Raw genomic sequence first — 11452 nt, forward strand, 5'->3', positions numbered from 1 at the left:
AACCCCATTTGGCACACCGTCCTCCCGGTTTTTTAATTGATCAGCTGATCAACTAAAAACAACTTATGATTGACTGAAGCACTGATCCTCCGCATGGGCAACCATAGGTATATTAGGACTTTCTGACAATAGGGAGCTTCAGTATCGGAGCCTCCTAGCCCTGAAGATGCAGACTGAAACGTTTCCGAAACGTCGGCACGAAGCTGAACACAGACGCGGCCTCCATCCAGAAACTATGAGTACTAATGACAATATTGCCCGCGCAAGTCTAAAATCTCAAATCATTTTAAACATGAGTTAAATTTGTTTATAGCTCATGAATACAGAATTATTCACCGAAACAACGCAATGAAAAAACTAACTCAGTCCTTACAAAGCAATGAGTTAGGATAACTTATTGACTTTAGTGAAAATTATTCATGTAAATATAAAACGGAAGTTCAGTCACTACACTTTGGGGCTAGTAGAGTACAACGTACTTTACATACGGGCATGTTTTATGCTTCAAATTTTTTTTAAGGCTTCGCTACTTTATCGAAATCACTCAGACATGATCCTTCTACTATAATTGTTCACATAAAAAAAATACTTGAAAAATAATCTTATAACAAATCCAGAAATTAAAAAATTACACATTATGAGTGATGGTCCAACGATACAGTACCGCAATAAAAAAATGTTTTATCTCATAACGCAGTACTTGCCTCAGTGTTATACTCAGAAGATATTACATATAACTTCAGTGAGGCTGGCTATGGAAAAAGTTCTGCTGATGGAATCGGAGGCTACATAAAAAAGTTAGCCGATGACCAAGTGAAATACGGCTCAGAAGTATCAAATTTTGACTCTTTGCTATCAATTGTGCGTAATTGTGTTAAATCTGTTTATATTGATTGTGTTACAGAAGAGGAAATATTGACCATTGATGCAATATTACCAAATAATTTCATGCTTTTCGTAAGTACTATGAAAATACATCAATACTCGTGGAGTAAATTACAGCGTAATTGTATTTTATTCAATTCATTAAGTTGCTTTGATTGCTCTAATGGAAATTCATGTAAACACTTTTCTATGGGAAAAATTGATTACTCTTTAAACGATAAAGTTGGTAACGATAAAGATGTTGTTAGTGATTATTCAGCAAAAACTCAGACTGTATCATTACGTAGAAGCTGAGGAATTCAAAAAATGCTGTGATGAAAACCAAAAACTATATTTAAGTTAATTTATTTTTCGTAAAACAGTATTGTTACGTCCGACGCAACGCAACCCCATTGCCCCCCCCCCCCTTCTTAAACTATACTTTCTTCTCTTGATTTCGAAACCTGAACCTATTAGCTCCTAGACCCAAATAAACCCATAAGCTAGTAGCATCAACCAAACTCCCGTAGAAGGAGTGAGTTTTCCAAATCAATATATTTAGTACCTGTCTGTGATCCTCATCTTAACTATCGACCAAGGGACATAAACGCAAATAGGCGTGCTTTAGCACCTTAAAGTGGCAAGAACCCAATACCTTTTACGTGATCTTTGATCTCAATACCTATGCTAGTTCCCTGATGCTCCCGCATACGGTCGCTCACGCATAGGACGTAACAGTATGTGTTAGGTTTCAGTTGATTAATATTTTATATAAATTATAATGTATTATTATTTGTTAAAAATGAATTACTAATTATTATTGAAGTGTTAAATAATTAGAATAAAAGAATTTAAAAATGTTATAATACAATTCGTAAATAAATTTAATAATTTTTCTAAAGAATATCTACTAAATTTATTTTATGCCAGTACTGTGGATAAATGAGTCAGTACCGTGGTAAGAAAAATTTGACATTTGATTCTCATTCTCGATATTTTAAAGTTGTAGCAAAATCCTTTCGGACTTTCATTTTTACAATAAAATAGAGTAATAATATGCATAAAAAAAAAGAAAAGTTTAATTATAGAATTGAAAAATTTTTAATAAAAAAAGTAACAGTTAGAGCGGAATCACCCATATATACTTGACAAAATATGAAACAAATAATGATTGTACGATTTAAATATATTTGAATATATATCTGAGTTATAGTATTTTTCATAGAATAAAAACCAAGTTTATAAAAGATATATTTTTAGATATATTTTATATACATTGTGTCGAGGCGCTCGCCTCACCACGATTCGATCGCAAGGCCCCCAGCTGCCGCGGAATCTCACGAACCCGACCGAATGGCGACGGAGATACGCGAGCAGCCGGGGACCGTTCAGTGCGAGGTGAACTACTGAGGGACGAGAGTAGAGAGTCAGAGAGTCGGAGAGTCAGAGAGTCAGAGAGTCAGAGAGTCAGAGAGTCGGAGAGTCGGAGAGTCGGAGAGTCGGAGAGTCGGAGAGTCGGAGAGTCGGAGAGTCGGAGAGTCGGAGAGTCGGAGAGTCGGAGAGTCGGAGAGTCGGAGAGTCGGAGAGTCGGAGAGTCGGAGAGTCGGAGAGTCGGAGAGTCGGAGAGTCGGAGAGTCGGAGAGTCGGAGAGTCGGAGAGTCGGAGAGTCGGAGAGTCGGAGAGTCGGAGAGTCGGAGAGTCGGAGAGTCGGAGAGTCGGAGAGTCGGAGAGTCGGAGAGTCGGAGAGTCGGAGAGTCGGAGAGTCGGAGAGTCGGAGAGTCGGAGAGTCGGAGAGTCGGAGAGTCGGAGAGTCGGAGAGTCGGAGAGTCGGAGAGTCGGAGAGAGAGAGAGAGAGAGAGAGAGAGAGAGAAGAGTAAGAGGGCAGAGACAGAGAACGAGAGCAAGAGCGAGAGCCGGAGGGTTGGAGAGGAAGAGAGAGAGAGACACGTACCTACCCTATCCCCATCCCCGACATTCCTCAGCCCTATCACCTAGAATAAGACGCGCGCGACTAGGTTAAGTTATTTTATAGATTGTAATTAGTCATAGGGATAACTTTTCATTTTATTTTGGAACTCTCGGTGGCCTTAACTCCGTCCTCCTCCAACTCTTTACAACATATACTGTAACGGCACTTTTTACGGCGTCGCAGAAATAAATGGCATCACGAGAACTAATCAATAAAATACTAAATTACTGGGCGCCAGGTATAACCAGACCCACACAGCACACTATTATTTCGAAAACATTACAACAATATTCCAATATTTCAATGCGACAGCAATGTTGTTGATGTCTTTATGTCAAATATTGCACAATATTTCAGGGTAATATAATAAATAAAACTTTCTGATATATTGCTGAAATCTGTGACAAGAGTCCCTAACCAGACTCGGAGTATCCGAGCGAACACTAGTTCGCTGCCGCGCCGCTAGGTGGTTAAGGCAACTCGCATGAAAAAACGTAGGACCGGGTAAATAATCAATCCGTCGATTATTCGGTTTTCGTCTTCGCCGTCGATATATACTTTTGTATTCTGCATGTAAAAATTACATGTGAAATTATTGCATTTGTATACAGAATTTAAAAATACAACCGAGGTAATATTTAAGGAGGTATAGGCAACGTGCCCACAGAAACCCACGATACATTGCTGGCATTGGAATTTATTCTCAGTCATATTATTTCTCAGTTATCTATCTGAGTTATATTTTATTAATATTATGCATTGATATTTCGAAAATATTGACCGGCAATATTATAGCAATATTATGATTGCAACGTGCTGAGCGGACATTGCAAGGTTCCTGCAACATTCCAGAAATATTTAAACAATTTTCAATATATTTCCGGTAATATTGCATTATTTCAAGGGAAACTTTTAGCAATGGTGACAAAATATTTCTGTGCTGTGTGGGATATAATCAAAAAATGTAACAAAGCCTTAAATCTAATTAAATTTCTATGTGGCACATGGTGGGGGGCTGACCCAGAGACTCTCATCACGCTCTACAAAAGTTATATCAGATCAATAATCGATTATGGAAGTTTCGTTTATTATCGTGACATAGACAATTTTTTTACATACACCACTGCCTTCTAAGGACACCCTGGCCAGCTCTTATGCGATGAAGTCCTAAGTCCTGGGAGTCAATTATTAAAATCTGAAAACAGGGGAGGTTCACTCTAAAAACTAATTAAATTATTTTATGCAACATCGAACTATCGTAAGAAAACTCCAGAGACGGATCCCATTTATTTTAAATACAAAAAAAAGAACAATTCTACTGAGTACAAGTGATAGTCATGAAAATCAGATCGAGATGTTACAGAACGCACTTGGACAATACTCGAACGATATTATCAAAAAATGTTCCCGCTAGAACAACGCAACTAATGATACGATATAATAACGGTACGATAAGAACCAGTACGACAGTGATTCACGCACCCGTGTGCCAGGGAGACGATTTTGCGAGGCATGGACTGAACGATTAGACGTAAAACCGGAAGAAGAAAAAGAAGAAAGTGAGAGACCGATCCTCTGTTTATCACCGGATTAGCTATCTTCGAACCCGTAGTGATTAGGAAAGCGTAGGATGACGCGTAAGAGCACGTTGAATAGAAAAGATCGGTCGATCTCGTGAGTTGAGAGGTAGTCAGAATACCCGTGAGCGTCACTTACCGTTGTCCAGTAGCTCCTACTATCCACAGGAACACACTCTCCTGGGTTATACATCCCTTCAACGGATCACGATACGATAAAATAAATAAAAAATTGTCACTAAACGAGCGTCAAAAAGCGTCTATCCCTGAGCTAGGCCACGCTGTGAGTGACGATACAAATTTCCAAAATCGGAAACCCTCCCGAGAGCGCGCCGTAATAACACCCCCTGATCCAATGAGGTTCGCTGTTATATTAGCTCCACTAGTGAACTTGCGGTCTTCAATTTTTCTGACGATCTCGATAAAATAGATCCTGGCATCTTGCTATGTCAGAATGGCTGCAGTGCTGTTTCCGAGAGGCGGGAAACACATCCACCTCTACTCCGTCGATATTCGGCTCCAGGCCGCTTCTGCAACCCCTGTATGCCCCCTGATCCTGAAAACGTTGGCCGCTTCCTTCGTATAATTGAGCCGCCAGGTTGTATGCTCCTGTCTTGACGTCACCGCTCCCCGACAGCGCTCCGCCAGGCGCGTAGTTGGCACTCTAAGGCCCCGTCTCAATAGAAATTGTTTCGAATCCTCTCGGATCCGCTTTATGAACTCAAAAACAAACGAAATATTTCCCACAGGGAAATAAATACAAATTCTTATAATAAAATCAGTCCAATGCCACGCGAAACGTTCTGTAACCTAATTCCCTAATTTGCGACGTGCATCAAAATGCTCACGTCGCAATATTGATTTTTCATGGGGAGATCCTTCAGCAGAACTTTTGAAGGGTTCTAAAGTTGTGACAATATTTGGCGTAAAGTATCGGCAACACATGGTAATCTCGAAAATAGGATTGATAATATGTTTAATACATGCAATGTAAGCCGGCAATAAATTCCAATCTCATAGAGGAGGGATAAAGTTCCGAAAAGCGCATACCTCCTAAAAGTATGGGTTTTTGTATATCGACGTATTTTGACGTGTTGATGACGAATATAATAATGGAAATATCTGCCAAATTGATTAACAAAAAATGACCATTTTTCAAGAAAAAAAAAAATGTTTTTTTGATATTTTCTTCAATAAATATTGATTTTAGAGGAAAAAGTTTTAAATAAAAATTGTAGCTTGTAAAAAATTACATCTTTTATGTCCTATGCATTCTTATTATAAAAATATTATTTTTCGAGAAAAATAAAATAATGTGCAGGTCCAATTGCGCAACTGATCATGGATATAAAAATCCCCCAAAAAACACTTACGTGTAAAAAACTACGCCAAGTACAGGATTGCTGTGAATTCCTCTAACAAAAAGTATTGATATCATATTATTGAGGCCAAGTACATAAGTCACTACATGTTTTCCTATTATATGATCTAGCACTGGCCCATCATTTTAATTATATTTTCAATATTTCCTATAACGTTTTCGCTACTTTTTTATGTTACTACTGCTTCCCGTATTTAATTACGATTTAATGGTGATTTAATAATTAATAAAACTGTAGGTGATTCCTTATCGAGTACTACTTGGCATGTCCGTGCCAGGAATTCCAAAGTACTTACTTTGCACGTGCACATAGTATTCTAATGCTGTATGTTTGTTATTAAGCGTTTACCGTGATTATTTTTGACGAGTTATTGTTAATATGATTTCTATAGAAAATTGGTACTGGTTTTGTACCAAATTTATATCAAGAAATGCACGGATTGTACAGCATGTACAGCAATTGTATAGATCTTGGTGCCGATCGGTTCAGAACAGGAAACCTAAACACAGAAAACTATGCAGAGGGACACTTAAACACTCTGAACTTCCACATCTAACACCTAGATACAGTTGTAACATATAATTTTACATGGATATTACATTGAATCAAATGAATAGTCAAGAAAGTAACATGTTCTAAGACTATAAATATTTGAAAATTACATTTTGATTTCGCTAAATATGTTATTTGTTCATTCATCTAAAAGTATGTACTTTATTATGTAATTCCGAATTATATTTACATAAACTTTCATTTTTTCTCTTTTCCTTTTTATGAATATTCTTCATTGCGTATTATTATTTTTTTTTATCTAATTTTTATTTACATATAAATCAGTTTTTCGTATTTCAAATTGCTAAAGATAATTCGAAGTTATTTTATATTTTGAGATGTAATCAACGAAATTTTGTATTGGCTATACCATTGGTTGCTTGTACTTGATACAAGTCTCAACTACGTGTTGTAATCAGTGCCATCTGTTATCTAAAAAAGTAGTTGGAGGTACGAAGACGACGACAATGACTGAACTGAATTAAAATCATCTCCTTTGCTATTTCAATATGCCTTGATCTCGTACAGGAATTGTATAGATCTTGGTGCCGATCGATTCAGAACGGGAAACCTAAACACAGAAAACTATGCAGAGGGACACTTGAACACTCTGAACTTCCACATCTAACACCTAGGTACAAGAAACTACGAAGCGTAACACCTGAACACCCTGGATATCCGATATCTAAATACAAGAAACTACGGAGAGGAACACCTGAACACTCTGAACTTTCACATTTAACACCTAGATGGAAAAAACTACGGATTCGTTCCAAACACAGGTATAAGGAGTTGACTCGAGTAAAGAGTCTCGGCGCGCTACGCCTTGTACAGCCGGTTGCCTGTACTTGACGCGAGACTCGATCGAGTCTCTTGATATGTTATCCCGGAAAGCGTAACGAAGTTTCTAGTTTAAGTTACAGGATACCTATAAAAATGACATGAAAAATTAGAAAAAAATATTAGTGACGACAAGAAATATATAAATGATAAGAAAACATTTGATAATTCAAAAATACAAGAAGAAATACGTAAAATAAAAAAATACAAAAAGCAAAAAAAATACGAAAAGGGAAAAAGAATGCACTTTAAAATCAAAATTTCAACCTTCCCGCAAGTAATTATGTACTGATACTACTGGATTCATAGTAACATAGTCTATCAATCATAATTATTTTTTATTAGAATTCTTTTTTTACGAATGTTTGTTTCTCTGAACATTATCTTATTTCTCTTGAAAAATAGTTTTATAATAAAAATGCATAGCACATAAAAGATGTAATCTTTTACAAGCTACAATGTTTACTTCAAACATTTTTCCATTAAATCAGTATTTAACAAAAACAATATTAAAAAAATTTGTTTCTTGAAAAATCGCCTTTTTTTGTTAATTAATTTTGCGAGTATTTCCACTATTATATTCGTCATCAATAAGTCAAAATACGTCAGAATACAATAAACCATACTTTTCGGAGGTATGAGCTTTTCGGAAGTACACCCTAGAGAAGTATTTTTACATACCCTGATATCAATCTTTCTCATTTCCTCTTCAAGCTGTCGTAACCGGTTGTCAGAACAGAATCGAGGCTTAACCTCGATTAGAAAAGACTGAAAATCTTCTGAATCGATATGGATATGCCAATTTATGACCAAATTAGCATCCACATTCACGGAATCGAAATATGATCCATGCAGTCAACGCGCGCCATATCTTTGTATGCACACTCGGCGGTACGGAACACATACATATATTACACAACACTGTGCTATGATACCATACTATGTGGCGTTGTATTTTATTTCCATGACAAAAATGGGCAAGGGAGCCTGGAGATCACGATAAGGAGAGCTCACAGTTAGTTTTAAGTATCGGAGGAAAGAGAAGCGATCGATAGATTTCCTTGGGTTTTTACACAATTACAAAGCGTAGAAATTTTATTTGGCGGACTTGTTATTATTTTTTGTTCAGCTAGAACTGTAGTGAACGCCGTCGGGACATGGCGGCGGCGAGGGGGAGCCGTACACAGCCGCTTAGGAGCTCAGAGACGAACAGACCCGAATATCGCCGAACATTTCCGAAGTCTGCGAGTTGATGACGCCCGGAGAAGGGACCCGCCAACATACCGTTCACTCTATCACGCCGTATTACAGACAGGGTGCCATACTGAAACAAGGATCCACGACGATTAAGATAGTGGTCGCGTAACAGTCATGTCCAAAAATTTAGTCCAAAAAAGCAGGTAGCAATTCTCTTTGGTACGTTTTCAATCCTAGCGTTCAGTTGAACGTTGTGTCGGGCTCTTCGTATGACGAAGTCGGCCCTGACCAAACGCTGGACGTTATTTACTCCAAACATTACGCACGGACATATTTTGCTATGTATGAGTTGCGCACGTGAACCGCGTCAGCGAATCAACGAGCGTTAACGGGGCTCACGTATACGAGTATACATATGTACGTGCAGTATGGCTCTAAAATGCGAGTCAAGGGACGCTTTTTATATATCTATATATTTCGAAATCTGTTCCTTTCGCCTAGCCACCGCTAGGTGGCTACTGTTTTTTTTTCTCATGCCCTACTACAAACTGCTGTGCCCGAGAGAGTCTTACTAGATAGATGTCAAACAAATTCTGCTGCGTCCGCGGTCCGAGCAGGTCCGAGAGTCTAGTTTTTCGAATTCTGCTGCGTTCGAGAGCCTAGCTTGTCAAGTGCTGCTGTATCTAAGAGCATACCTTAACAAGTTACGGTCACGAATCGGTAGTGTTCGCTGGTTTATACGCGTCGCGTAGCTGGTCGTGATTTTTTCGTGTATGTTGAGTCAGTATTGAGTGTAGTACCCTTCCTCCCCGCCCGGCTGTTCAGCAAAAATTAAACATTTTATTTATAATTTATAAATTCATTATTTGAACCGTACAAAATAATAAAAACATGGATTCTGCTAATCGTGTATGTTGAATTGTCAAATAAGAAAAAAATCAATGTTACCTTACAACAATTATTGAAAGGTTATATGAAGTGCCGGGCGTTTGTCGACACAAGAATATAGCAGTGACTTTACTAAAAAAAATTTCAAAAAGTCAAAACAAGTGTCAGGCTTTTTTGACACAATAAATGTAGTAATACAGTAATACAACAAAAATAAGGGATATCTCCCAAAAAAACTTTTAAAAAGTAAAAATGGGTGTCGGGCCTTCGTTGACACCACAAATATTACAATGCATTCAACGCCACAAAAAGAAGTAAGATCAGCTAGTCGGGTAAAAACTAAAATACAAATAACATGTGGAAAATAAAAAAATTGAATTAAATTTAAAAGAATACTAGTAAAAAAATATCTGGAAAAATTTTTCAAAAATTGAAAAAAATTCCACAAAATCCGACAAGTACATAAGTATATGTTTTTTAATAGAATGATGGTCTCTCTAAATCTTATAGGGTACTTGTCGGATTTTGTGGAATTTTTTTCAATTTTTGATAAATTTTTCCAGATATTTTTTAAAATTTAATTCAATTTTTTTATTTTCCACATGTTATTTGTATTTTAGTTTTTACCCGACTAGCTGATCTTACTTCTTTTTGTGGCGTTGAATGCATTGTAATATTTGTGGTGTCAACGAAGGCCCGACACCCATTTTTACTTTTTAAAGTTTTTTTGGGGGTTTTATTCAGCCCTACAACTTGTTGGCTGCACTTGCCATGTTGATAATTCAGAAAAAAGTTGACGGTTGCGGTCTAAGAGCCATATACAGGGTGTCCCATTTGAAACAAAGCACCTAAAGATCTTCTAAGGCAGGCAAGTAAGAGAAAAATGTTTTAGACAAAAGTTGTAGGGTTTCGAGGGGGACATACGATGCATGCATTATTTTGAGCTTTCAACGTTATTCTTGCAAGCTGCAAGTACAAGGAGCTTATTTTTAAATGGCAACCGTATTTTTCACCCTAATAATAGTTGTTCCTCTTGAAGAGTTGTTTTTAGATACCTCATTTTCCATGTCATTCCCTCTAATTTAACAAAAAAAATGCCATGAAAATGAGTTCCATACTCGAATTAGGTATTCAGACTTTATTAGCGTGACCCAGAATGCACCACGAGTAGTTATACAAGGAGAGTTCTGGACCAAGATTCCTGCACCGACATAACGTGGAGGTTAAGTCTGCTTTGCATCTCTTGCGAAAAAAAAGAAAAAAATAGCGCAAACATGAAATAGGGAAGTTTCTGAGAGTTTACAGGAGATGTTCAATATTTCTACCATTAACTTGCAGGCATAACTCAATCCGATGACGGATATTCTCAACAATCATTCAAAGAACTTGTGGAGTTATGTTTGCGACAGCCTCCCTGATACGTCTCTGTAAATCTAATGCAGTCATTGGTCGATTTGTGTAAATAACCTCTTTAATGTAACCGTATGTAAAATGTAATGTAACAAAAATACTTTTGGTGATAGAGCTAAATTGATGTATACCGACACCGATAGTGCTCTTGATCGGCACGGCCCAAGCAACCTTTGAAAATATGTCGATGACGGTGAGCAGATACTTGTATCCGCGGTTGTCTCTGGCGTACGCTGACATGTCAACGAGATCCGCTTGCCAGGTCTCGTCCAATCCACGGACGTCAACGTGCCGGCGCTGGTAATTTCTCCTAGCAGGTCTATACAGTTCCTTCACCACCGCTGACTTTTTTCCGTCCATTCTCCAGCGCATTTTGTCTGGCGTCCAGCTGAGAAATGATCAGAGAGTTGCGAATCGCCAATTCTTGTCCTGGCTCGATATCAGCTTGCAGACGTTTCAGCGCATCCTTCGTGGTAGAATCGAGAGATTGAATCATCAAGTTGTTGTTATCGATATCATTGCGCATTCCGGCAGTCACGTGAAACACGGTATTCAGCTCCTGCTTCACTACAGTTTTCATCAGATTCAAGGTCACAGCATCGTTTTCCTCCTCAGGATTGGCGACGTTACAGAGCTTCTTGTTATCAATGTCGTAGTGCCCAGCAGCAGTGAATTTGAATCCAGCGCCAGGGAGACCACGGCTACTCGTAACCGCGGTCCTGCTATTCAACTGACGTCCAAACACGTCGACACTCATATTCAAAGTGACGATC

At 38.1% G+C, this 11452-nt stretch overlaps 1 pseudogene; it reads left to right on the forward strand.

The window, feature by feature from the left end:
• Positions 1–396: 396 nt before the first annotated feature.
• LOC112494014 lies at positions 397–10121 on the forward strand (annotated as a pseudogene).
• Positions 10122–11452: the final 1331 nt, after the last annotated feature.

This window comes from Cephus cinctus, unplaced genomic scaffold (assembly GCF_000341935.2).
Source record: "Cephus cinctus unplaced genomic scaffold, Ccin1 Ccin1_scaffold0002, whole genome shotgun sequence".
Lineage (NCBI taxonomy): Eukaryota > Metazoa > Arthropoda > Insecta > Hymenoptera > Cephidae > Cephus > Cephus cinctus.